The sequence below is a fragment of the Manis javanica genome, chromosome 3, assembly GCF_040802235.1.
Source record: "Manis javanica isolate MJ-LG chromosome 3, MJ_LKY, whole genome shotgun sequence".
Lineage (NCBI taxonomy): Eukaryota > Metazoa > Chordata > Mammalia > Pholidota > Manidae > Manis > Manis javanica.
Window position 1 is genome coordinate 13,817,779 of NC_133158.1, and position 25,977 is coordinate 13,843,755.

Genomic DNA, 25,977 nt, shown 5'->3' on the forward strand with positions numbered 1-25,977 from the left:
CTGTAATTCCCATGGGGCTAATACATTTCTCTGTCTTTCCTCAAATTGACAAATTGACAAATTCAGTGTTTCCTTTAATTATGCATCATTTGAATGAAATGTCACTTGTTCCAGGGAGCTATTGCTGTATAACAAACTTCACCAAAACAAGTCACATAAAACACCAACATTTTATTACATCTCATGATTTGTGGGTGCAGAGTGTGGGCTGGGCTGGGTGATACTTTCTGTCCACTTGGGGTAGCTGGAGGTCCGGCTGGTGGACAAACTAATATATACATTGAGGACAGATGGGAACTGAATCTTGCAGCCAAGCATGTGAGAACAAATGAGAGAAGTTACCCATTGTCGTGCAGGAAGAGTGGGATGGGCTCTCCTGGAGAGAAGATGTCAGTCGTGTCAGCGCCTGGAGCTGTTACAGAAGTGGGATGAAATGACCAGAAGTTTGGTAACTTGCAGCATAAATAAGAAGAGACAACTTTACTAGTACACTGAAGAAAGAAAATCCCACCAGAGCGTGGGCGGTCTCTCTAGCTCCCCGCACTCGTTCCATCTCATCGAGCCCTCGCCTCGTGAACTGCGGATCCTTCTGCGGGATGCCTCTGTTCCACACACTGCTTGGGGGAATGCTTTGCAGACTTCTCCAGGCCAAGTGGTTGTTTATTCCTGCATTGCTGCAGTGTTTTGCACCCACAGGAGTCCTCTTCATCTGAGAAAGCCTGGCACTGAACACTGAAGACAATAAATGAGGAGCAAACTTCAGCACAAAGTATGGTTGGTTGTGTGTTTAGGGTGAGGACAGGTTTCATGAGAATTGACCTTGATAAAGAATGAAAATAAAACTCTGCAAAGAAATGATGTGTTACTCAATAACATGTTATTTCTGATTGCAACTACATGGAAAAGGCAAGGAATGAGTCAAGTGTTTACTCTTTTATTTGGCATAAAGTTTAATAAATAAAATTTTGTGATAAATGGCAAGGGAAGTCATCCTTTATTTAAGCATCAGTTTTTTGACCTAATAAAAAATGTCTGTTTTGCACTGATATATGCATACCTGTGTTTGTGTGCATATGTGTGAGTGTGTGTGTATAATCTAGAGCTTCAGTATTTTAAATTTTTGTAAACTGTAAATCTTACAGAAAAACACAACTCATAAGTGTACCGTTCAGTGAATTCTCACTTTCATAAACCATTCATATCCAGGTACACAGCTCCTAGCTCCAAAAACAGAACATCCCCAGAACCTAGATATTCCTGTCTTGTCCAAATCCAGTTAGTATTCACTGCTCCCCAGGTTATAACTCCACTGACTTCTGACAGCATGGATGGGTTTTGCTTGTTCTTGGATTTCATATAAAAGGAATCATGTTTTGATTCTGGCTTCTTTTTCTCTGTGTTATGTCTGTGAGATTTATGTGCAGTGTTGCTTATACTGGTTTATTCATTCTCACTTTTGCGTATTCTGTAATATGCACACAGCAAAATTTATTCATTTAGCCATTGATGGTTATTTGGGAAGTTTCCAGTTTGGGGTCCTTAGGAATAGGATTACGCTAACCATTTTAGTACATGAGTTTTGGTGCACACGTGTGTGTGTTTCTGTTGGGTCACGATGCAGTTGTTCTTCCTTCTGAAGCTGTTGACTTGGTCATATGTGTTCAAAATTGTTGGCTCAACATTTTGCATGTTGTTGGAACTACACACATTGGGTTTAATTGATATTTGATATGCTTCATGAAACAGTACACACTATTTTGGCATTAAAATAAAAAGTTATAAGAGCCACAGTTTTAGTGGATGCAGAATCAGAGTAGCAGCATGCAATATGATGTTATTGAAGCAGACATTTGTCAAGGGAGGAACACAGTGATTTTTCTAAATGTTTGTGGCAGGAAGCTAAGAAGACAGATAGCCTCAAGGAGATGAAGCTGCCAATCACACTTGACTTCATGCTGTTTCTCAGATATGTGCAAAATCATTTCCCATCACACAGCAAGCCATGCAGCTGAAGGAAGGTGAAATGGCCAAATTCCTTGAAATGGATGAAGAAATCTCAGAACAGCCAGAAGCTGATATATCTTACTCATGTGTCATACAGGACTGTCATTAAGGCCTAGTATCATAGTTTAATTGGTTGCATTTTTTATTCTTCCTTAGAGGTAGATAAATTACAGTGCACTGTCTAATAATAGTGTCTTATATTTGATGAAATATGGTAATTAGAAAGATAATATTAAAGCTGTAATTTATTGGTCCAAACATTGCACTCAGCAATTTACAAACATTCTCCCTTTTAATTTGATTTTCACAGCAGCCCTATAGGGTAGGTAATATTTTTAGCTCTGAAGAAATGATACCTTATGCAAAGCTATGTTACTAGTAAGTGATGGAGGCAGAGCTCAAACACAGATGTGTGTAATTTACTGAATGCTGACTCTGTCCACTGCTGGGAGGTTTGAATTTTCCAACTGCTCTAGTTGGAAGAAAAATTCCTCTGGTATGAGGGGGAACAGGAAGATCATTTTGGCACTGTGTCTAGGCAGTGTTCTTTGCTGTAGCTTCAACAGCCACAGAGGTACTACTCTGGTCCAAGCTTTCATCTTCTATTATCTGTGTTAGCTGTAATAATTTCCTGTTTCCATACTCCCAACATTATCTCAACACAGCAGAATAGAGTGGTCATTTAAAACATAAGTCAGAACATGTCCCTCCTCTACCCTAAAGCTTCCAATGGCACCCATCTCACTTGGGGAAAAAGATGAAATCTTCAGCATCCTACAGGCCTTGTGCCACATGACCTTACGTTATTCTCTGGCTTACTTTCTTATCACTCCCTCTCCAACTCAGCTACAACAATACTGGCTCCTTACATAGCCAAACTTCTAGGTGTGTATCCCCCCAGGAGCAGACTTGGAGACAAGGATTTGACTGTCAATCATTTGTTTGGAAAGTGAAGGCAATACCCCCAGGACATTGGGAAGGGTTATAGGAAAGGGAAGTCTGCTAATTAAGGTGTGCCACTAAGTTAACTACCACTCTGGGCTATGGATCTCAATTGCACTGGCAAAGTTTGGGGGGCATTGTAGAATAAGTATCTCAGCATTAGCCCTCCTGAAAGGCACAGGGACTGGGGCATTTATATAGTGCCTCTCTCCTGTCCCCAGTTAGCATTCATCGTAGCACTGCCAGCCTGTTGTGTGTGTGGGCAGAGCAGGTTCCAGTGCCCAGCGAAAGTCCTCAGGCAAAAAGGATGTGGATGCTGGTAATTTGACCTTTGATGTCAGGCTGGCACAAAAATGGTAAAGGCTGAGGCGTATGGGAAGACCTGAAAGCATTCTCTGCAGGCCCGTGCGCCTGTTTCCCCTGCCTATAGCACATGCCTCCGTGATACTCCATGTGACTCTTTAGGCTCTACACTCAAAAGACTCCTCGGGGAGCTCTGTTCTGATCACCTTTAAATTGTACCCTCCCCACCCCAGCTACCATCTACCTATATGTTGTTTATTGCCTTTCTGCCCCCACAACATAGAGGTACCACATGGGCAGGGATCGTCTGTTATGCTGTTGCTTTATCCCCAATACTTCACATGGCATTTAGTGTGTAGTAGAAGTTCAGTAAATATCAGATGAATGAATGAAAGGTCATTTAAAAAATCCCTATTTGTCTCCTCTGTTTGTCAATTGATTTACAATACTCAGAGATTATATATAAATATATATATATATATATATATATTTGAGCCATATATATATATATATATGATTAATTTGTATCTACAAATGCCAACATCTACTTATTAGGACCTGATCACGAATGGCCTTAAAGGGCCCTCCTCTCTCTCTTTTATAACTGTTGAATGTCTACCACATGCCAGGCACTGTTCAAAATAGCAGGAATAAAGTTATATATTGGCTAGGAATGACTTTTGGCAGGAAGTGACAGAAACATCAAAAGCGATGGCTTAAACCACGTAGGGGTTTTCTTTTTCTCATGTAATTAAAAGTCTAGACATCGACAATCCAGCGCTCACACAGTGGCTCCAAAGGGCCGCCAGGGAGCCTGTCTGCCTCTACCTTCTCGTGGTCCCAGGCTTCCTTCTCCCACTCCAGCACCGTCCGCATCCCAGGCAGGAAGGCGGGAGCGGCACAGGGAGTGGGTGTTTCAGCGGATCTCTTACCCTGTGATCCTGCTTTGCTGGAAAGCTCCACCCAGCAATTTCTGCTTATATCTCCTCACTACCGCTTGGCCACCTACCAGCAAGGGAGTGAGCAAAGGCAGCCCTTTGTTTGTTTGCTTTTGTTTTCTTTCTGGGCTACTTGCGTCTGTTAGCAAAATTGGGAAGAGGGATATAATTAAATGCACCCTTGAGTAAGTGACTAGATATACCTGCCGCCAAGAGCCCTTAAGAACCATGCTCTTGGAGATGTAGTTCAGGCAAACAAAACCAGAAAGCAAACACACACCCACTATGCCTACATACATACATACCCACTTGCAAAAAACACCAAATAGCCAAGGGTGCTGGGTCTCTCTCTCTCTCTCTCTCTTTTTCTTCTCTCTCCTTTCTCATACACACAGCCAAAGCTGATGTTGTTTCCTTGACAATAATGGTAAATGGTTGTGGAATGGAGGGTGGAGAGAGTTTTGGATTTTTTAAAGCCTGGCTGGGCCTAATGTCAGAAAAAAATATTACAGGGAAATAAGCCAGATGTGGGCAATTTATAAGAGAAGGAGTCCTCCTGGGGAAATTCTATTCAACCCATAGGCCAGTCTGGTGAATGTAGCTATTATTAAAGAAGGTGCCTTTTGAGAGCTTCATGTTTTGGCTTCTTGAGGCTTTTGCAGTATTGGGCAAAGCCACATATCTCTGTGTGTGTGTGTGTGTGTGTGTGTGTGTGTGTGTGTGTGTGTGTGTGTGTGTTATGTTCTAATTCAAGTACAGCCTTAGAAAAGTTCTTGGAGTGCTCATGTATTGTAAGTTATTTGTTATGTAAAAGCATGATGTTTACATCTAGGTCTGCTGGGTACTATAAGGGATTTTCAAATTTTATGGATTTTATTTTACCTTTTGAGCCTCTGCAGGCTTATGGTCTCTTGCTGTCAATTCCCTTTCCCAATACTTTTATGCTATAATTAGTCATTCTTTATCCAACATGTTCTACGGACAGAAATACCTTTCTGTGAGTTGACAACTATGGCTCCTAAATATCCTCGCTAAACCCAAATCGGCAGGTGAGTTCAAGCCCACTTTATAGAGAACCGACAGGAAGGAGGGTGGGAAAATGTCAGTAAACACTGTGGATATAATGTGGATGTAACGCACTACCTTATGTTACATTTGCCGGTGACTTCTATGCCCATATAGAAATCGTCCATGGCATTTCATATTTAGGTTGCAGAGTCGTAGTACTGTTTTTCCCCTTTTACTTGAAAAATGAAACATCTCGCCTCCTAGACATTCCCCAGATTGCCCAGGGGCCTCAGCACTTCTCCCAAATTGCCACACCCAAATGATTATTCATTCTTTATCTGGATGATTTGGTACTGTGTCAATGCTGCCTACATGGCAATTTTTTCTAGTCAGTTGTCAGAAATCTGTATTATAATGGATTTAGACCTGTTAATATCTTCATTACACATCACTTTTTTTTGTTGTTAATAATCTTCTCTATATAAGGATTCCCTGATGCTTACTGTATTGTACTTGCAACAGCTGATAATAAAACCTTAGGTTTTCAATTTCTGAATTCCATAACTTGTCCATGTGATAATTCCACCTATTGGAATAAACATCTAAGATGAAGATTCTGATAACCAAAATTGTTTTAAAATGTCAAATGAGTGGTTTAAATAAACTGGTACATTAATATGAAGGATTATTTTCAGTGATTAGCAACCATGTTTTTAAAATGTGTAATTAAATTAATATCTGTTAAAATATATATGATTAAAATTAATATGTAAAAATAATTAAATACTTATAAAATATGTAATATCATGTTGAATAGCATGGAGAATATAGAATAATGTAATTACTGAATGATCCTGATTTTGTAACATGCATTAAAAAAACTGGAAAACAATACTTCTAAGTATTAACCACTGTATGGTGGGAATTTGAGTAATTTTACTTTCTTGTTTGCATTTTCCTACTAATTTGAATTATTTTTACAATGAATGTATAAAAGCAATTTAAAGAGGAATACAAGTTTGTTTTTCAGTGAGGAGGCAATGAATGCATGAGGGAGAAAGAACATTGGATTAGGAGCTGAATAGATGTGGGTTCAGATGCAATCAACCACTTATTGCATGTGCAACCTAAACCTCTTTAAGCTTCAATCTTTCATCTATAAGCCCAGGGAGATGGATGCGTGGTCCTGTAAAGCCATGCCTTTTTCAGTATAAAGATTAAGGATTGAAATGATTGTTGTTAGAATCATGATGGGAAGACTTTAGAGAAATCTGTGAGAAAGCAAGATCATGAGATGAGACTCACAGGTGGTCAAAGGGAAGCTTGGATGATGTCTATGCTCCCCAAACTACCATCAGTAGATTCGTCATCCCTGCTTCCAGACTGCTTCTAGAACCCAGCTACCATTCTTCTATATAAATGGGAATGAAAACACATACTACCTAGAGATCACGAGAAGAAGCCAGGAAAATATTACACATTGCAGGTACTCAGAACTGTTATAGTCTAATGGTGGCCTCTGTCACCCACACTAGGCAGGAAAGAAGAGCTAGAATATTAAAATGCCCATTTGTGCTGAGACAGCAGCTTTACGTATTTGGAAGTCTGTTTTAGCAGACTTCCCCCCAGTGGGAAAACAAAACAGGGATAACTAGCTTGACTTTGTCTCTTTATCTCTTCCCATTTAAACACAGATATCCTGTTGTGATAACCTTTGACACTTTATTACATGGCTATGGTAAATAACAACTGCCCTCATTTTGTAATGTCATTCCTGGTTAAATAGTGCCATTAATTACTGAACATAAAAGTTGGAAGTTTCTGTGAATAGAAGGAAATGTCATTTGGATTCCTGTGCTTTGTTCGCTAAATTTATTTGAGGCTTGTGTGGTTTAAATGGCTAAGAGATAATCATTGAACTGTTGGTCTGTCACTGAGAACTGCCCCTACTCTGACCATACGAACCAGCCAATTTGGGGCAGTGGCAAAATGTGGAAACCTACAGAGCTCTCTTGGAAATCCTGAGTTCACAATGAAATTAAGATACTAATGAAATTGAGAAATCTAGTTCCAAACACTCACGAGCTACCTCAGTTGCTCAGAAAATGCAAAGGAATAAGTTGTATAAATTGACATTGTTGTTGAAACAGTGTTGAGGAACTTGGCAAAGGCATGAGTTAAAAATCATTACGTAGGTCACTTTGATGAAAGCCTTAGAAATGTTTTACTGTAAATTTCTGTATTAATCAGGACTTTAAGTTATCGCTTTTGTCATTTTTTATCTTTAATAGTGTCATTCTTTATATTTCTTAAGTAAGGAAAAGCCTGGGATTATGTAATACAAATTTTATTGAAAATTGTTTTGCTTTTATTTTTCTATTATCAACTTTTACTTTTTTCTTAAATTATATTTTAGTCTCAGAAATAATTTATTTTTATTTCAGGTTGATTTTCAATTTACTCTTAACTTTTTTGAAACTTACTTTTAGGGAAATATCAGTAAACATTGTAGTCTGCTAGATGATAGAATCCTACAATTTTAGAATTGGAAGGGCCCTTTTCTGTTCCATCTTTCCCATTATTTAGTTGATTTCTACAGAATCATTAACATCGCAAGTCTTTTAAAGGTGAACAACTTTTTCTCTATTTGATCTGCTTTGTATTATAAATCTGCTATTTTCAAAAATGGTGTTAACTTCTGCAGATTAGATCTTGACTTAAGTGTAAGGAAAAATTAAACACTTTGGAATAAACAGAAGAGATGACTGGATATTCTTTCAGTGGAGTACTGAAGTCTCTGGACATTAAGTAAATCTACAGGAACATACAACTTTGTCTTTAAGCTATTTTACAAGTCTGTTGAGGTAAAAGTTAACTTGAAAACTATTTTACTATAGATTTTTCATTTTAGTAATGCAAATAATTCTTGTCTATACAGACATGCAAAGAAATTCTGCCCTAAGAGTGGTCCATTGATTTCCCTCTTCCATTATGGAAAAAGGCAGTTTTGTCTATTTGTAAATTTAGTTCAGCTGTATCCATCTCTGTAGCTCCAGCTCTGTATGTCTCTGCTCTTTGTCTTCTCCTTTGCATGAGTTGTAGCATTTTCACTGATTTTTATTGATACTGAGTTAAGTAAAATATTTACCAGCTATTAATTTTATATCTATTGGAAAGTCATAACTTTACCTTTTTGGAGGAATTATCCTTTAACCTAACTTTTAACACACATGACCACTGCACAACAGAAGACCACTCATCCCTCTCTTTAGGGTTATAGATGAAGACATTGAACCTCAGAGAAACTCAAAGTAAATAGATGTAATAAATTTCAGAGCTGGACTGTAATCCACATTCGCTAGGTTCCTAAACTGATGTTCTTTCTCATTGCACTGCCTTCTCATTGAGAAATACATTTTTGTTCTCTAAAAAATTGTTTTTTATGACTCATCTGATAAGGGTTATCATCCAAAAATATATAAAGAAGTCATATACCACAACACCCAAAAGACAAATAACCCTGTCAAAATATGGGCAGAGGACCTGAAAGACACTTCTCCAAAGAATAAATATAAATGGCCAACAGGCACATTGAAAGATGCTCCACATAACTAATCATCAGGGAAATGCGAATCAAAACCACAATGAGCTATCACCTCACACCAGTTAGAATGTCTACTATGCAAAAGACAAGAAATAACAAATGCTGCTGAGGATGCAGAGAAATGGGAGCCCTCCTACACTGTTGATGGGAATGTCAGTTAGTGCAGCTGCTGTGGAAAGCAGTATGGAGGTTCCTCAAAAAACTGAAAATAGAAATACCATTTGATCCAGTCATTCCACTCCTAGCAATTTACCTGAAGAAAACAAAATTCCTGGTTTGAAAAGATATATGTCCCTCTATGTTTATCGCCACAGTACTTGCAATAAATAGCCAATAGCCAAGATATTGGAAGCATCCTAAGTGTCCGTCAATAGATGAATGGATAAAGAAGATGTGGTACATATATACAATGGAATACTGTTCCACCATAAAAAGAAAAGAAATCTTGCCATTTACAGCAACATGGATGGATCTAGAGGATATCATGCTCAGTGAAATAAGCCAGGTGGAGAAAGACAAATGCTGTATGATTTCACTTATTTGTGGAATATAAAAAGAAAGCAGAACAGAAGGAACAAACAGCAGTAGACCCAGACACTGAGAAGTGCCTAGTGGTTACCAAGGTGGAGGCGTAGGGGCATCTTGGGGGAAGGGGGGTGGGGATAAAGGGACACAGTAATTTTCAATCACAATATAAGTTGGTCATGGGGATGGGGGTACAGCCTGGAGAATACAGTCAATGATTCTGTAACATTTTTTCTATGTTGATGGATAGTAACTACACTAGAGGGAGTGAGAACTCAGTGATATGGGTAACTGTTGAACCACTGTGTTGTACATTTGAAATCAATATAAGATTGAATATCAATGATACTTCAATTTTAAAAATAGTTATTTTTAGTTCTGTGTTCCAGTTGATGCTGAGGTTTCAGAGTAGCTAGTTCTTATCCAAAAAAAAAAAAAAAGGATGCTGCCATAATCATGAGATTCAGGGTAGCAAAATTTGATTTATGTAGTCTTTGATCTCACTCTTGTCCCTCTAACTGCTAAGTTTCTCTGTTCTGCTTTGGCTGGGATATTTTTCTCAGCTTTGCAGCAAATAGTGCCATATTGCTCCAAGTTTTTGTTGGTATCACTTAAGGTATGCCTTACACTGTGTACAAAGCTGCTCCCTGCGAGTATTCATTCAGACCTTCTGAGTATGTCAAGGAGAAAGTCTCGGTGAGGTGGTAATGGCCTTTAACATCTCCTAGTCATTACTCTGCTTTTTATAGCAAAGAAAGAGTGTCAGAGCCTCCCAGCAGAGTCAGTATATAATTTTTTTGTTGGTAATGTGCTTATCTAATGATTATCTTTTATTTCTAGAAAATAATTCTGTCTTGCATTTACATTAGTAGTATCTAGCTTCCTTTAAAATCAATTTCAGTTAAAAATAGGTTGAGATTTAAAAAAACATTAATTAGATAACTCAGGTAATAGTTATAAGCTAGGAGATGGCAAAAAATGGTGACTCAGGTTTGGGAAAAAGGAAGTCTTTGGCGGTGGAAACCCAGTGCTCTTTCGGTCCACCGTGTGATAACAGTGAGTGCCCAGGGTCACTTACCTGTGGGAATCAATCTTTCAAAGTGAGGACATTACCATGCACCTCATAGAGTCCCTGTGAAAAGGAAGCAAGATAATAGAGGTTTCTATAAGCTTCCTGAGGCCACAGAGTTTATCTAGTTTATGTTTTTATCTTTCAGCATCTAATAGAGTCTTTAGCACATAGGACTCGATAAGAGCCATTTTCCTGGTTTGGTGCTTTAGTCCGGTCACAATTCCTGTGATTTACCCAGCAGAGCGTATTCCATATGACCAGACAAAATATATATGAGCGTTTACAGTCTTCTCTTTTTCCCTGTGATTAGCAAAACCATGTATGTTCACTGTATACATTGCATACATTGACTGTATACAGTATGTACATTTGAAATAAAGACGTATAATGAAGCCAGAAAAAAAACTGCCCCTCAAATCCCACACCTCTGTATATACACATCACACCTCCACGTCAACCCCTCTTAATTTGACAAACTTCTGTGTTTTTCAGTGATACATAGAAGACTTTATATACTCCACACAGTAGTATGCACAAGTTTTGTGACCTAGTGTTCTTCGCTTTGATGTTTGACCCACACCCCATCGTGTCTCAGCCATCGTGGGATCGACCAGTCGCCTGTGAACTCTTTGATAAAAGGTTCCCAAACAGCCAATCAGACAATTTGGTTTGGGGTAGCGGGGATGTGTTTTGGGGAGTCACCCGAGGGAAAGAGAAGGGGATGGTGGGAGAGGGGTAGGGAAGGAGGCATGGGAGGCAAGAGCTTCAGCTTCACAAACTAAATTGGGAGGGAGCTGGTTGCGTGGTGAAGCTTAGAGCCCGCCCATTACCCTGGCGCTCCCTCTGCTGGCTTCGCTGGACGCATCCACTGCGTGAATGATGTGAGCGGCGGCTGCAGAGGAGAGGGGGCCATTACATCACCTGTGACGGACGGAAGAGAGAAACAGCTGCCCTTTATGCAACTTTCATAGATCAAAGCTTACATAAGCATTGATGGACAGATTGATTGTGCTTATCCACTAGAAACAAATTAGAATCTGCGACCTTCCCCCCTCACCGCCCCGACCCCTTCTCTTTTTCCCTGCCCCAGGGATGCAGTTGTGAAGGTCCCAGCGTTTCTTTTCATGATTCTCATTATTCTCCCACCAGGTCTGTGGCGATCCGTTGGATACTTCTTCTAACTGTATTTCGCTGTTGCTTTTCCGTCCTTTATCACAGTCTGGGCCTTGGCCCCCTTGCCGGTGCCATTTGTGAATAAAACAGGAACGGTGAAACCCTGTCTTTGTCTTGCAAGGCAGAGCTCCAACAGCAACTCTAGTTATGCAGCCTCTTATTTCTCCATGTGTGCTTAATTCAAAGCTGTAAAGAGCTTTTCAAAATAGGTGTATGCTCTACTTGACAGTTGTGACAAAACAATGCCTCCAATAAAGAGAAAGCAAGACACGTTTGCAATTTCCTTTTCCATAATTTATAATGATTTAGCTCCCCCCATCAAGAGATAAGAATTTTTACAGGAACAGTTTTCTTTTATTAGCATCATCTGAAAGAGCAAACATGTCTTTTGCAGTCTTGGGAGCAACCAGCCCACAAAACAGTGACTGAAGATTGAATTAGAGAGAGGCTGCCTGCGTCACATAAATAAACAATGAGAGCCCTGGCCATTTCATTACAGAACTTAAATAAGTGGCACAGATGGTCAGCTGCAGCGTTACTTACACATGCAAGCCTGTTGAAAAGAGGACATTGTAGGGTCAGAAGCATTAGTGTGCTCACAGTGTCTGTCATTCATTTACTCTACTTGAGTTACTTGTTTTCCACGAAACACCAAAGCCGTGGGTCAGGCAACTTGTTTCAGGCAGTAATGTGGACAGATGCGAAGATAAAGGCATTGTTGAGTGATGAGAGGACAAATACTAAATTAGCTTAAGGCTCTATGGCTCCAAGCTTCACCTAATAAATGTATTTGGCATTGATCCTTCTCACTCAGTTGCAAGTGACAAAAAAAAAACAAACGCACACCCACAAACAACACAACTCAAATTTGTTTAAGCACACACAAAGAGGTAAATTATTATCTTTTTGGTTCACGTAACTGAGGAGTTCAGAGCTTCAGGGGTAACTGGTTCTGTATGATCAGGTATGGCTGTTAGGTCTGCCGTCTTCCACGCTGGCTTCCTTCACAGCATGCTGTCCCTGCTCACGCTCATTCATGCACCACGCCTATGTTTTAATACCTTAATGTCTAAAGGAAAGGGGTTCTTTGTCCTAATCATTTATGGAAAAGGTCAGGGATACCATCTATTGTGACTAGTTTTGGACTTGTGCACTCTCTGAGCCAATCATTGTGTCCAGAGGAATGAAATATGTTGGCCAAGTCATACGTCCTCCTGTGAGCCATGAGTGTATGTAGGGGGTGGAGAAGAGAGGAAGGGGTTTGTGACTAGCACCACCAAAACAACTAGACTAGGAGAGGAGATGAGTGGCTCTCCAAAGGAAAACCTACATGCTAATAGTAGAAGGTGGTGGGATGGCGACCAAGGGGGCAAAATTAGATGTCTAATCCTCCCACCGACACAACTTAGAAGAGCATTCACTCTTCAAATGAACTAAATGCACAGGATGGACCTGTAAACACTGGAGAATGTCCTCAAGTCTGCTTATTTGCCTGAGGTTCTAGTTCGCATTATTGGCAGGCTGAACTAGCAAGTGTTCTTCATAAGTGAACATAATCTTACTGGTACCTTTTTTAGGCTACCACTCAATGTTTGCCCACTTTTAACTTTCCCACTTTCTCAAATGACAGAAGAAAGTCTTACTGTATCACATTCATCCGTCTGCTGAACAAAATGCGTGTCAGCCCTCTTAAGGACCACGGTGCTGAAAGGGTCACGTGAACGAGAAAGGCATGGTTGAACTAACAGGTTCCAGACTTCTAAGCCCCTGCCGCTACTTTAGAAATGTTTCTTTCTTTTAACTTGTACTTGGGACCATTTATTTGTGGTTAGTCTGCTGGTGCCACAATCTCTCTGGAATTTCTTACTACTCAACAGGCTATCATATTAAAGGGAACTGTTGTTGTCCTTCAGTATAAAAACAGGACACACACGGATGAGTATACAGGAAACTGTTGCAATCTGAATGAGATAGGTGGGTTATTATCCATGTGAATTTCCTCGTTGTGATATTATCCTGTAGTTTTGCAATATGTTACCACGGAGGGAAATTGAGTGAAAGGGAATGAGAATCTCTTTAATTTTTTGCAACTGCATGTGCATTTACAGTTATCTCAAAAAAAAAAACTTTTCTCAATAAAACAAAAAATAAGGTTAGTGTAATGATGATAACAATGTTTTGTGTCACCTTGATGGGAGCAAATTTTTGAAATGTTTTTTCTAATAATAGTGTGAAGTGTCCTTAGCTTCATGCAGACTCCAAAGCTTCGGACTGAGTAACTGTTGAACCTCTGCACTGGGTCATAACTGCTCCTGACTTAGTTGTGAAGAAAATTTCTGAAACAGGTTGTGTGGGTATATAGTCATTCAACAAGTGCTATCTTTCTTAGTTTTCTTTTTTTAAACATTGAGGTAAAATTCATGTCACATAAAATCAACCATTTTAAAGTGAACATCTCAGCAGCATTTAGTACCTTCATAATGTTGTCCTTTCTGCTTATGTCACTTCAAGGTGTATTTCTTGCACTTGATGTTGAAAAAGCTCTAAACAGTAGAGCCTCCAGTGATGAGCATGCAAGTGATAACACCTACTGTCTGTGGTGCTCTCACCTATATTTATTCCTGTAATAACCCTTTGAGGAAAATAAAAATAATATTGCCATTTTACAGGTAATGAAAATGAGGCACAGAGAGGTTAAGTAACTTGTTAATGATACTAAGGGACTAAACTGTCACTCATATCCCAGTTGGCTCAACTGCAAAACTTATGTTCTTTACAAAATAACTGTGTAGTGTATCACCTGGGCCAAGACACTTTCATAATGACACAGGAATAATAGATGCAATCTGGGACTGTCCCAGGCAAACTGGGGTCACCAAGGTCTTCATCATTCCACCCTGACTCTTCCGATCACTGTTTTACTGTTGAGGAGACTGAGATGTGGACGGGTTAAGTAATCTTTCCAAGATCACATGCTAACACGTGTTAGAGCCCCATGGGAGGGGAGGAGAAGGATTAGGGAAGGTGGCAATCAGCCACAAGTGGGTCTAGTCTGTGACCCAGCTCGAGGCTTCTCAAGGCCCATAGCCTTCTCATTCCCAGAGCAGCGCAAGCACAGAAATTGGACGGTCAAGTTGTGACAAAGCCTTAACCCCCAGTCTCCAAACCAGAGGAACTTGAAGTAACAAAGGTGAACTTATTGAAAGATAGTTACTGAGCTGCTAAAACGACCAAAACAAGAACTTTAGAAATAGATTATGTGGCATGAGAAAGAGCAGCAATGAACAGTCTGAATCTGAGACTATCTCAGAAACATAATCTCCTCTCCATGAACTCACAGAAGCATCTGGATTATTCAGGAGTTATTTATTGCAGTAGCCAGTGGTAGGAACCAACAGCATCTATGATCTTTCCTTTTGGGATCCCTTTGGGTGTGTGTATGGTGTGGGGGGAAAGTGGCATGTGCCTTACACTGTGCTATGTACTTACACACAACCCTAGGCAGCAGGTACTATTATTCTGTTTTACAGATGAGGAAACAGGCTCGCTGTGATTAAGGAACCTGGGCTAGGCCATTCATCCATGAGGTGTTTATCACATCCTCCTTTGGGTCAGGGTGTGTAGAGGAGTACTGAGCACAGTGATGGTGTTGTCACTTGTCACGGTCAGTGTGGCACTCACAGCAAAGATAAAGAAACTGGTTCAAGTCATCCTGACCTACTGCTCCATTCTGCCTGTCTTCCCCAGATAACAAGCATGGTGTGAACATGCTAAGCTATGCTGGGTCATGACCAAAGAGGGGAACGACAAGAGCAAAGGGTATTGAGAAAGGTTCTACAACAGTGATGAAATTTCTGCACAGCAAAGAAAACAGTCAACAAAGTGAAGAGGTATGCTGTGGAATGGGAGAAAATATTTCCAAACCATTTATCTGACAAGGGGGGTTAGTCTCCATAATATACAGGGAAATCTTACAACTCAATAGCAAAATGACTAATAACCTGGATAAATGGGCTAAGGAGTTGAATATACATTTCTCCAAAGAAGACATAGAAGAAAGGCCAGCATGTACATGAAAATGCTCAACACTACTAATCCTTAGGAAAACGCAAATCAAAACCACAGTAAAATATTACCTCATACTTGTCACAATGGCTGTTAGGAAGAAAGAAAACAAGTATTGAAAGGATGTGGAGAAATTGGAATCCTTGCACATTGTTGATGGAAATGCAAAATGGTATAAATGTTATGGAAAACAGTATGGGGCTTCCTTAAAAAATTAAAAATAGATCTACCATATCCATCAATCCCACTTCTGGATATTTGTCCAAAAGAATTACAGTGAGGAATATGGAAGAGATGTTAGCATTCTCATGTTTGCTGTAACATTATTCATGACAGCCAATTGTGCAAACAGTCTAAATGCCCATTGATGATGAATGTATAAAGGAAATGTAGTATATACATACAATGGAATACTATTCAGGCCTAAAAAAGAAAGAAATTGTGTAGTGTGCAACAACATGGATGAACTTTGAGGGCATTATGCTAAGAGAAGTAAGCCAGTCACAGAAAGATAAATACTACATAATTCTGCCTATTTGAGAGATCTGAAATCATCAACTTCATAGAATCAGGGTGGAAAGGTGGGTGCCAGGGGTGGAGTGAAATGGGGAGCTAGTAATAAACAGGCATAAAGTTTCAGTTAAGGAAGATGAATCTCTAGAGATCTGTTGTACAAAACAGTCAACCTGTGGTCAACAATAATGTACTGTACACTTAAATATTTATTAAGAGGGTAGGTCTCTTGTTAAGTATTTTTACCAAAATAAAATAAAATAAAATGCATCAGTGGCTTCCTGTTAGTTTGACTATAAAGAAGGAACACTCCCTAACATGGGTTTTAAATTGTTATGCAGCCTAGCCCTTGGCTGCCTTTCCAGGTCACTGTGAACCTCCCTGTTTCCAGCTCAGCTCTCTGCATCCCAGGCTCCCTGTTCTCTGGCAACTGCTTGAGTTCACCCTGCTTCTCACTTTTGGAAGGACTTACTTTCTGCCTTGGATGCTCTCTTCACCTGTCCCACCTTTCTGAACTCACTGTTCAGTTCTCTTCATGGCTGCCTTGCCTGACCACCCTGATTAGGTCTAATCTCCCTGCACCTCTCCAGGGCCAAACATATGTAATTGGCACCTTAATGTTTATTTGTGTGATTAAATAATATTTGTTTCCTCAAATAGATAGTGAGCTTCTTAAGGGCAGAGATTGCCATCTCTCTCTTCCTTGCTCACTTTTAATATATTTTTGCTAATTTTGTTAAATATATGAGTGGTGTTAAATGTGTATTTGTTGAATGAGTAAAAGAAGGAGTGAATCAATGTCAGAGAAGTAACCTTGTCTCTTTGCTTATCATTGTCTCTCTGTCACCTGTCCCAGTGCTTGAGAGATCAGTTATGTAAGCCACTTCTTCTAAAAATTTAATGTTCATACAAGTCACCCAGGGATCTTGTTGCAGAGCAGCTTCTGAGTCAGTAGGTCTAGAAAGAAGCCTGAGATTCTGCATTCCTAAGAAGTTCCTAGGCAGTACTGAGTCTGTTTGGCCAAGGACCATACTTTGAGTAGCAAGGCTTAAGGAATGTAATAAAATTGTAAGAGGATATTGGATTAGTGGTACAGCAGTTAGGATGCTTTGGTTATAACAGAAAACCCAACTCAAACTGGCCTGCTTAAAATATAATGATGATTTATGAATTGGTAATGAAAAAACTCCCAAAAAACAAAATCCAGGTCCAGATGGCCTCACAGCGGAATTTTACCAAACATTTAAAGAAGAGCTAATACCCATCCTTCTGAAGTATGCCAAAAATTAGAAGTGGAAGGAATACTTCCAAACTCATTCTATGAGGCCACATCACTCTAATACCAAAACCAGACCAAGACACCACAAAAAAGAAAATTATAGACCCAACCCTAATGAACATAAATGCAAAAATCCTCAACAAAATATTAGCAAACTGAATTCAAAAATGCATCAAAGAGATCATCCATCATGACCAAGTGGGATTTATTCCAGGGATGCAAGGATGGTGCAATAGTCATGAATCAATTAATATCATACACCACATCAACAAAAAGAAGGATAAAAACCACATGATCATCTCAATAGCTGCTAAAAAGCATTTGATAAAAATTCAACATCCATTCATGATAAAAACTCTCAATAAAATGGGTATAGAGGTCAAGTGCCTCAACATAATAAAGGCCATATATGACAAACCCACAGCAAACATCACACTTAATATCAAAAAGCCAAAAACTTTTCCTCTAAGATTGGCAACAAGACAAGGATGCTCACTCTCACCACTTTTATTCAACATAGTAGTGGAAATCTTAGCCACAGCAATCAGACAGCACAAAGAAATGAAAGGCATACAGATCGGTAAGGAGGAAGTTAAACTGTCACTGTTTGCAGATGACATGATATTGTACATAAAAATCCCTAAAGAATCCACCAAAAAACTACTAGAACTAAATAACTGAATTCAGCAAAGTAACAGTATACAATATTAATACACAGAAATCTGTTGCATTCCTATATACAAACAATGAAATAGCAGAAAGAGAAATCAAGTAAACAACTCCATTTGCAATTGCATTAAAAAGAATAAAATACATAGGAATAAATCTAACCAAGGAGGTGAAAGACCTGTACTCTGAAAATCATAAGACACTCATGAGAGAAATTAAAGAAGACACCAATAAATGGAAATACATCCTGTGCTCAAGGATAGGAAGAATTAACATTGTCAAAATGGCCATCCTGCCCAAAGCAATGTACAGATTCAATGCAATCCCTATCAAAATACCAACAGCATTCTTCAATGAACTAGAACAAATAGTTCTAAAATTGATATGGAACTACAAAAGACCCCGAATAGCCAAAACCATCTTGAGAAAGAAGAACAAAACAGAATAGAGAGCCCAGATATAAACCCACACATATATGGTCAATTAATATATGATAAAGGAACCATGAATACACAATGGGGAAAAGATGGCTTCTTCAACAACTGGTGTTGAGAAAACTGGACAGCTATGTGCAAGAGAGTGAAACTGGATTACTGTCTGACTCCATAAGCAAAAGTAAACTTGAAATGGATCAAAGACGTGAATGTAAGTCATGAAACCATAAAACTCTTAGAAGAAGACATAGGCAAAAATCTCTTGAACATAAGTATGAGCAATTTTTTCCTGGACACATCTCCTCAGGCAAGGGAAACAAAATAAAAAATGAACAAGTGGGACTACGTCAAACTAAAGAGCTTCTGTACAGCAAAGGACACCATCAGCAGAACAAAAAGCCGTCCTACAGTATGGGAGAATATATTCATAAATGACTAATCTGATAAGGGGTTAATATCCAAAATATATAAAGAACTCATGTGCCTTAATACCCAAAAAACAAATAACCCAATCAAAAAATGGGCAGAGAACCTGAACAGACAGTTCTCTAAACGTGAAATACAAAAGGCCAACAGGTACATGAAAAGATGCTCCGTGTTCCTCATCATCAGGGAAATGCAAATTCAAGCCACAATGAGACATCACCTCACACCAATTAGGATGGCCACTATCCAAAAGACGAGAAATAACAAATGCTGGTCAGTATGCAGAGAAATGGGAACCCTTCTATACTGTTGGTGGGAACATAAATTGGTGCAACTGCTATGGAAAGCAGCATGGAGGTTCCTCAAAAAACTGAAAATAGAAATACCATTTGATCCAGTAATTTCACTGCTAGGAATTTTCGTGAAGAAAACAAAATCCCTGATTTGAAAAGACATATGCCCCCCTATGTTTATTGCTACACTATTTGCAATAGCCAAGACATGGAAGCAACTTAAATATCCATCAATAGATGAATGGATAAAGTAGATGTACAAACACACAATGGAACATTATTCAGCATAAAAAGAAAATATATCTTGCCATTTGCAGCAACATGGATGGATCTAGAGGGTGTCATGCTCAGTGAAATTAGCCAGGAGGATAAAGACAAATACCATATGATTTCACTTATTTGTGAAATATAAAAACAAAGCAAAACAGAAGGAACAAAAAAGCAGTAGGCTCATAGACACTGAGAAGTGACTAGTAACCAAGGGGGAAGATTGGGGTGGGTTGGTGGTGATGAGGGGATAAAGGGACACAACAATTTGCAATCACAATATAAGTTGGTCACAGGGACGATAGTACAGCATGGACAGTACAGTCAATGATCCATAACATCTTTCTATGTTGATAGACAGTAGCCACGCTAGAGGGGGTGAGGATTTAATAATATGGAAATTGTTGAACCGCTGTGTTGTACATTTAAAACCAATATAAGGTTGTATGTCAATGATACTTTAATAAAAATGAATAAAGAGGACTTATTGTCATGTAACTGAAGCAGACTGTGGTAGTGTAGAGCTCAGGCACAGTTTGATGAAGGCTGTGATTTTCTGGGTGTTGCCTTCTTTTGAGTGTCCTATTCATTCTTTGTTTGACATCTTTGATTGTGGCAGAATGGCTACAGGCTTTTTAGCTCTATTATCTCTATATTGTACCATCCAGTAGGAAAGAGGTTATCTATTTCCCCCAGCCATCAAAAGAAATTCCATTCTTAATTCTGATTTGACCAATGTATGGTATTTGTCGAGGGGTGGGGAGGAATTTATAATGTATTTAGTTGAAGTTGTCCATTTCGTAGCTTCAGAAGAGGTGGCTCATATCATCTTCTTTGGGTGCTTGGTCCTAATGTACATAGGTGCACAAATAATACCATCCATGTGGCTTGAGTTTTATGAAGTCACAAACATATAGTGGACCCTTGTCTCTGAGTGTCTCCCTGGAACAGTGGTTCTCAACTCTGGCATATTAGAGTGGGAAACTTAAAAAATATAGCTGCCTGGTTTCCACTCTAGATCGAACACGTAAGAGTTTGTTAGAGTGAGGTCCAATGATCCAGATCGTACAAAGATCCCTGAGTGATTGTCATGTGCAGAGGGTGGGAACCCACTTATCAAGAGCGGTGCTCGTCATTGAGGAGAAGGAGGCAGGATTTTGCCCTTGTCACTTTGTGACACTTGTCAATGCTCAGAGCCATTTTAGGTGGTCACAGCGGGAGGGTAAGTACTCCTGGTATCCAGTGGGATGGAGCTAATCATCTGATAATGCATCAGACAAGCCCCTCCCTCAAACAAAAATTACCTAGCCCAGATGTTGATGGTATCAAGGTTGAGAACCACTGATCTAGAGCAACAAGATGTTTGCAGCATAGTCTGGCCCACTGGCAGAGGAACATATAGTATAGAAGAGTGGTTTTCAAGTTTTATTGTACTTAAGAATTAGCAGGAGGGTTGTTTAAGATGAAGGTTGCTGGGCCCCCTGCCCTGAAATATTGATTCATCTAGTTTGGAGTGGGGTGTAATCAGCTGAACCTTTATTCTGCAGAAGCTGATTTGAATGCAGGTGTTCCACACACTGCACTTTGAGAAACATAGTTACAAAATGTGCCAAACCTCATTTAACTGTGCTCTCAGGAACAGACCCAGGCTGAGCCCAGAGACAGCCTCGTGGAAGGAGACGTCCGAGCCAGGAATGGGAGTCTCCTAATGAAACTTCAGGCACCCACAGGATGGGGACATAGCTGGGGCTGCCGAATCCCTGAAAGTACCCCTCATTCCTCTCTGGGCCGGGTCTCGTAAAGTGAAAGGAAAACCCCGGCTACTTCCCAGAGTTGTCTTCCTCTGAGAAAAGATTGTCTGAAGACAGCGTTATGGCTTCCAACATGCCAACAGAACTCTGGGTTTTCATTGGCATTTGTTTTTATAGCTCTGGGGAAGCTATTTCTGTTTTTCCTGTCAGTGATGTGAGATGGGTAGGGAGGAAAATGAGATCCCCTGGGAGCGTACAGGTTAGTTGAGTCCCTTAATGTGATTGTGATGAGTCTGGACTGACTCTCAGAAGCTCTGTGATAGGCCACGGGCATCATCTCAGTGCTGTGACTGGATATCAGACCAAGCTGCCAGGGTCTGGGAGACTGGGGAAAGGGACCACAGTCCTCACACACTTCAGCCGTCTCCCTGCATCTGGGCCTTTATCAGAGGCCAGCCCTGCAAACAGACACACTGAGACCCACACCACAGCAGCTTCAGCAGGGAGAGCTGACTAATGGCCTCTTCTCTTCGCTGCTTGCATTGTTTTGGCAGTTTGACCTAAAAATAGCCCAGCCAAGTCCCTCCTGGATGCCTTCTGCCTTGAGTGTCTGCAGGGTTGTACAGTGTGAATGGTTCTTACACACTTGCTGTCTCCCAGAATAGGCAATATTTTGTAAGAGGAGGAAAAGGAAAAACACTGGGCTCTGAGGACAGCAGTCGGGTTCTGGGTCTGCCTCTGGTTAGACTCGCAGACTTTGGAAAAGTCACTGAGCCCTCATGGGGCCGATATTACAGACTTGCCTTAATATGGACACCTAAAACCAGTCTAACTGAATCAGTCTGAGGGTCGAATCATATAAAATGTATATCAACCTATTGGCAAAGAACAGGGAGGGGTCCCCACTCTGAGCACACTCCAGCCCCTTTAATATCGGTGACGACACAGATAGCGTTTGTTTGTACAGCCCAACACCATTCCTGGTACATACCAGGCAGCATGTGATGCAGTTAGACTCACTGTTTCTCTTCACGTCGTCAGCTGATTAACGGTTGTCTCCCTGCCAGAATTCCACCAGGACAGGGATGAAGTCTACTTTCCACATACCCGTTCACCTCTTATCTTCTAGCCTAGTACCTGGCTCATTGGATACTTGTTGAGTAAATGAATAAATGAAAAATGAATTCAAGTCGACAAGAGTTTTAAGGATGCCTCTTATATGCTAAGGTTTTACGATTAGGAATTATTTGTGTGCAAGAAACAGAAACCTAACCCAACCAAACTAATAGGAACAGAAAGGAAAAAAAACACAGCTGGAAGTACAGCGAGGCCCTGAGAGACTAGGCAAGAGCTAGATGCCACCTCAGCACTCCCGCGTCAGCCGGGTCACCTGCCTGGACTCTCCCGCTTCCCTGCGCTCCTCTCTCATCCCCTGACTTCCTCTCTGCAGGAAATTTTATTCTCTTTAGCTGCACACTGGCTCCTTCTGCTTTGATCATACTTGAGACCAGCCACTCCAGCCTCTCTTCTTAAGTACCAGCTCTTATTGAACAGAGAGTTTCTGAGTCCAAGGCCAAATTTCCAAGAAAGAAATTGTGACTGTCTTAGCTTAGGGAAGGAGTCTACACCGGGTCCACTCAGCTATGATGTCCGGAGGTGGTGTCGGGTGGGGAGGTCCTCCAGCCTGTCCCGGATCATGCAGGGGCCCCAGAAGCAGAGGTGCAGAGGGAGGACGTGGATCGGTTCTCCCGGAAGGGGGGTGGAAGTTGAGAGGTGTTTGTTGGTACAAGCCTGACAGGCACTGGGCCACGTGCTGGGGTGACTATCATTCATTCATTCCAGAAATATTCACTGCATGCCTACTTTGTGCCAGGCACTGTTTCAGGTGCTGAGACTCTGGCAGTGACTAGCAAGACAGACAAGAACCATGTCCTCCTGGAGCCCTCATTCTACCATACAAGCTGGACTACTTCATAGCAAATGTGATGAGCATAACTTCAGGTAGTCACAAGTACCTGGAGACATTGGCCCTGTCATAGAAGGTGATGCAGCACATGGTGGTAAGGCTGTTTTCGGTTGCCATTTAGAGCATCCTGTTCTGTCATACTGGCCAAAAATATGAAAAATGGTGCCAAGATCTAGTTGTTCTGTTCATAAAGAAGGAAGTGAGAAGAGGGTTCAGAATGTTGCTTGTCATCCTCCCTCTGCTTGCTCCAGTGTGGGGTAAGTCGGGGCAAAGCCTCTAGCTTGGGCTGGATTAGGGCCAGCCAGGCCCTGGAATCACCTTGTCTAACCCTCTTTTGGAACCTAGTAAAGTAGCTCTGAGTGGCTCAGGCCAGCGCATCCAAAGAGCCACTTGCCTCTGCTCACTTTGGTGGCCTGCCTAACACAGCCTTCATGGGATGTGGGGGGAATCAGGAGGGCGAGTGGAGGTCATCTGTTCATCCCACCTTCTGACCTCTGGATTTTTCTGCAGCAGTCTTCCATAAAAAAGGGTATAGCAAAGGGCAGGGCTGTTCTCCAGCCATCCTCAAAAATAGCAATAGCAAAGGTTCACTGAATGCTTAACATTTGGTAGGCAATGTTCTCGGAGCTCTGCATGCATTAACTTACTTAATTCTGCAATTACACTATAAGATAGGCACTATTATTATCCCCATTTTACAGGTGAGGAAATCAAGGCACACTAAGTTTATATAACTGGCTCAGAGTCATGAGGTAGAACTGGACTTCATGTCTGGACATTCTGGCTCCAAATCCATAGTTTTTATGAATCCAAATCCCAGCTGTCTCAGATCCCTGTCTCTGGCTTCTCTCAAAGTCGCTATTAAACAATGAAATGACTACATCATGCTTACTATTTTCTTTGAATTTTCTACTAAATAAGTGCCACATGTATGTCCAATATCTTTCAAAGCTACTATTGAAATACAGAAGAGGATAGTGAAAAACCTTGGATTTCAGGTCAAAGTGCAAAATGATGTTTGTGGTTTTTTGCAACCCTTCCATCAAACCATTATAGTCTGACACCCATTGAGGCTAAAAAGCGTTGCATTTTACTTATTTTCACTTAAAAACAAGATTGGTCCCAGAGATTACTCCATGAACGTGGAGAGTGAGAGCAAAGTATTAAAATACTTTGATGATAATGCAGCTCAACAGTAGAGTTTCAGGCACCAGCAAGTAGGAGGGAAGCATTTGCTGGCAGGGCAGCTTTCTGATGCATCTGACTTCACTCCTTAGTTAGTATAGTGGCATGTACCAGCTGAGCTCAAGTCTCATTTTGCTATAAGGAATTTTTCCCCATTTCTCATTTAAAATTTTTTTTGATGAGATCAGGCCAAATTGAGATCTAATTCACAACAGTAAAAATTAGCCTTTTAATGTCTAATATATTCACGGAGTTGTAGCACCATCACCACTAATACCAGAACATTCTCTCCTCTCTAAAAAGATAGCCCATACCCATTAGCAGATACTCCTCATTCCCTTTCCCCTAACCCCTGGCAACAGCTACTGATCTGCTTACTGTCTCTATGAATTGACCTATTCTGCACATTTCATGTAAATGGAACCAGACAATATGCGGTCTTTGTGTTTGGCTTCTTTTGCTTAGTGCAATGGGTTAAAGGTTTATCCATGTTGTAGCATGTATCGGAAGTTCATTCCTTTTTTATCCTTTTGTACAGATAGACTTCGTTTTATTTACCCATTCATCAATTGTGCATTTGGGTTGCTTCCATTTTTGGCTATTATAAATAATAATGCTATCAGTGCATATGTACAAGTTTATTGCAGTTATGTGTTTTTAATTCTCCCCTAGAGCAGCATTGCTGGGTCATATGGTGACCCTGTGTTTAATATTCTGGGGAATTGCCAAACTCTTTGTCAAAGTGGCTGCTGCTCTGCACATTCTCAGCTGTGTGTGAGGGCCCCAGCGTCCCACACCCTCACCACCACTTGGTATTGTCCCTCTTTTGGGTTATGGGCTGGGGATTCTTGTAGTTATTTGGTTCACAAATTGTTATATTGGGTGGCTTTGGTTTTATTGGCTGAAGGAAAGGAACGATTTATTTATTTATTTATTTGTGGAGAGGTAGGGGGAGAAGGGAGAGATGATGTCAGTAGGGAGTCTTGTCACCCAACCTTGTCTAAAGATAGTATCTTGAGTCTCAGGGAAAGGAAATGATAGTTAAGAGCCCAGGAAGTTCCTGAAAGGTGGCCCCAGCAGGATGCCTTGGGACCCAAGGGACCGAGTTCCCCATACTGATGCTGGAATGGGGCACAGCACAGAGGGAGTGCTGTGGGACGTGAGCACAGCAATGACGCAGCCGCCACATGTTCATCGAGGGGCCTAGGGAGGAAGCAGAGTCTGCAAGCCCTCCTCAGACAGCTGGTGGGCAGCAGCTTCAAGAGGAGGCCAGGGTGTGAGCATAGACCATGACATGAGGGGGTCAAAGTTCAGCTGTAGGAGACAAGAGTCAGCATGACTTGGGAGCGAAACTGACCCACAGGCTGACAACCACTGCTACCATGTACAGATGGCCCTACCTCAGAGGCTCTGTGCAAACCTGAATCTCTCTATTTCTTGTCTTGTAGGGAATTCTACACCTGACAAGTATAAGTAGCTTTGACCCTAATGAAGAAAGGGAAGATAGAAATATCCATGACCTTTTAAATCCTCACTTTTCTATCCAGCCTGGTGTTTCTC

General features: G+C 40.7%; 2 long non-coding RNA genes across 4 annotated transcripts in view; one reads left to right on the forward strand and one right to left on the reverse strand.

Annotated features, from left to right (window-relative positions):
• The window catches only part of LOC140848135 (uncharacterized), a 108,228-nt gene that overhangs the window by 42,165 nt on the left and 40,086 nt on the right, over window positions 1-25,977 (forward strand). For 2 of the 3 annotated variants that reach the window (XR_012128681.1, XR_012128680.1), the window contains exons 2-3: window positions 10,889-11,035; window positions 11,546-11,795. The exons of the other annotated variant lie outside the window; for it this stretch is intronic. This is a non-coding gene — a long non-coding RNA (uncharacterized lncRNA). Of the gene's footprint in view, window positions 1-10,888; window positions 11,036-11,545; window positions 11,796-25,977 lie in introns of those variants that run through there. 3 annotated transcript variants of the gene reach the window in all.
• LOC140848134 (uncharacterized) lies at window positions 157-10,478 on the reverse strand. The gene is made up of 3 exons (XR_012128679.1): window positions 10,403-10,478; window positions 512-732; window positions 157-412 (listed from the first exon to the last, which is right to left on the reverse strand). It is a non-coding gene; the product is annotated as an uncharacterized lncRNA (long non-coding RNA).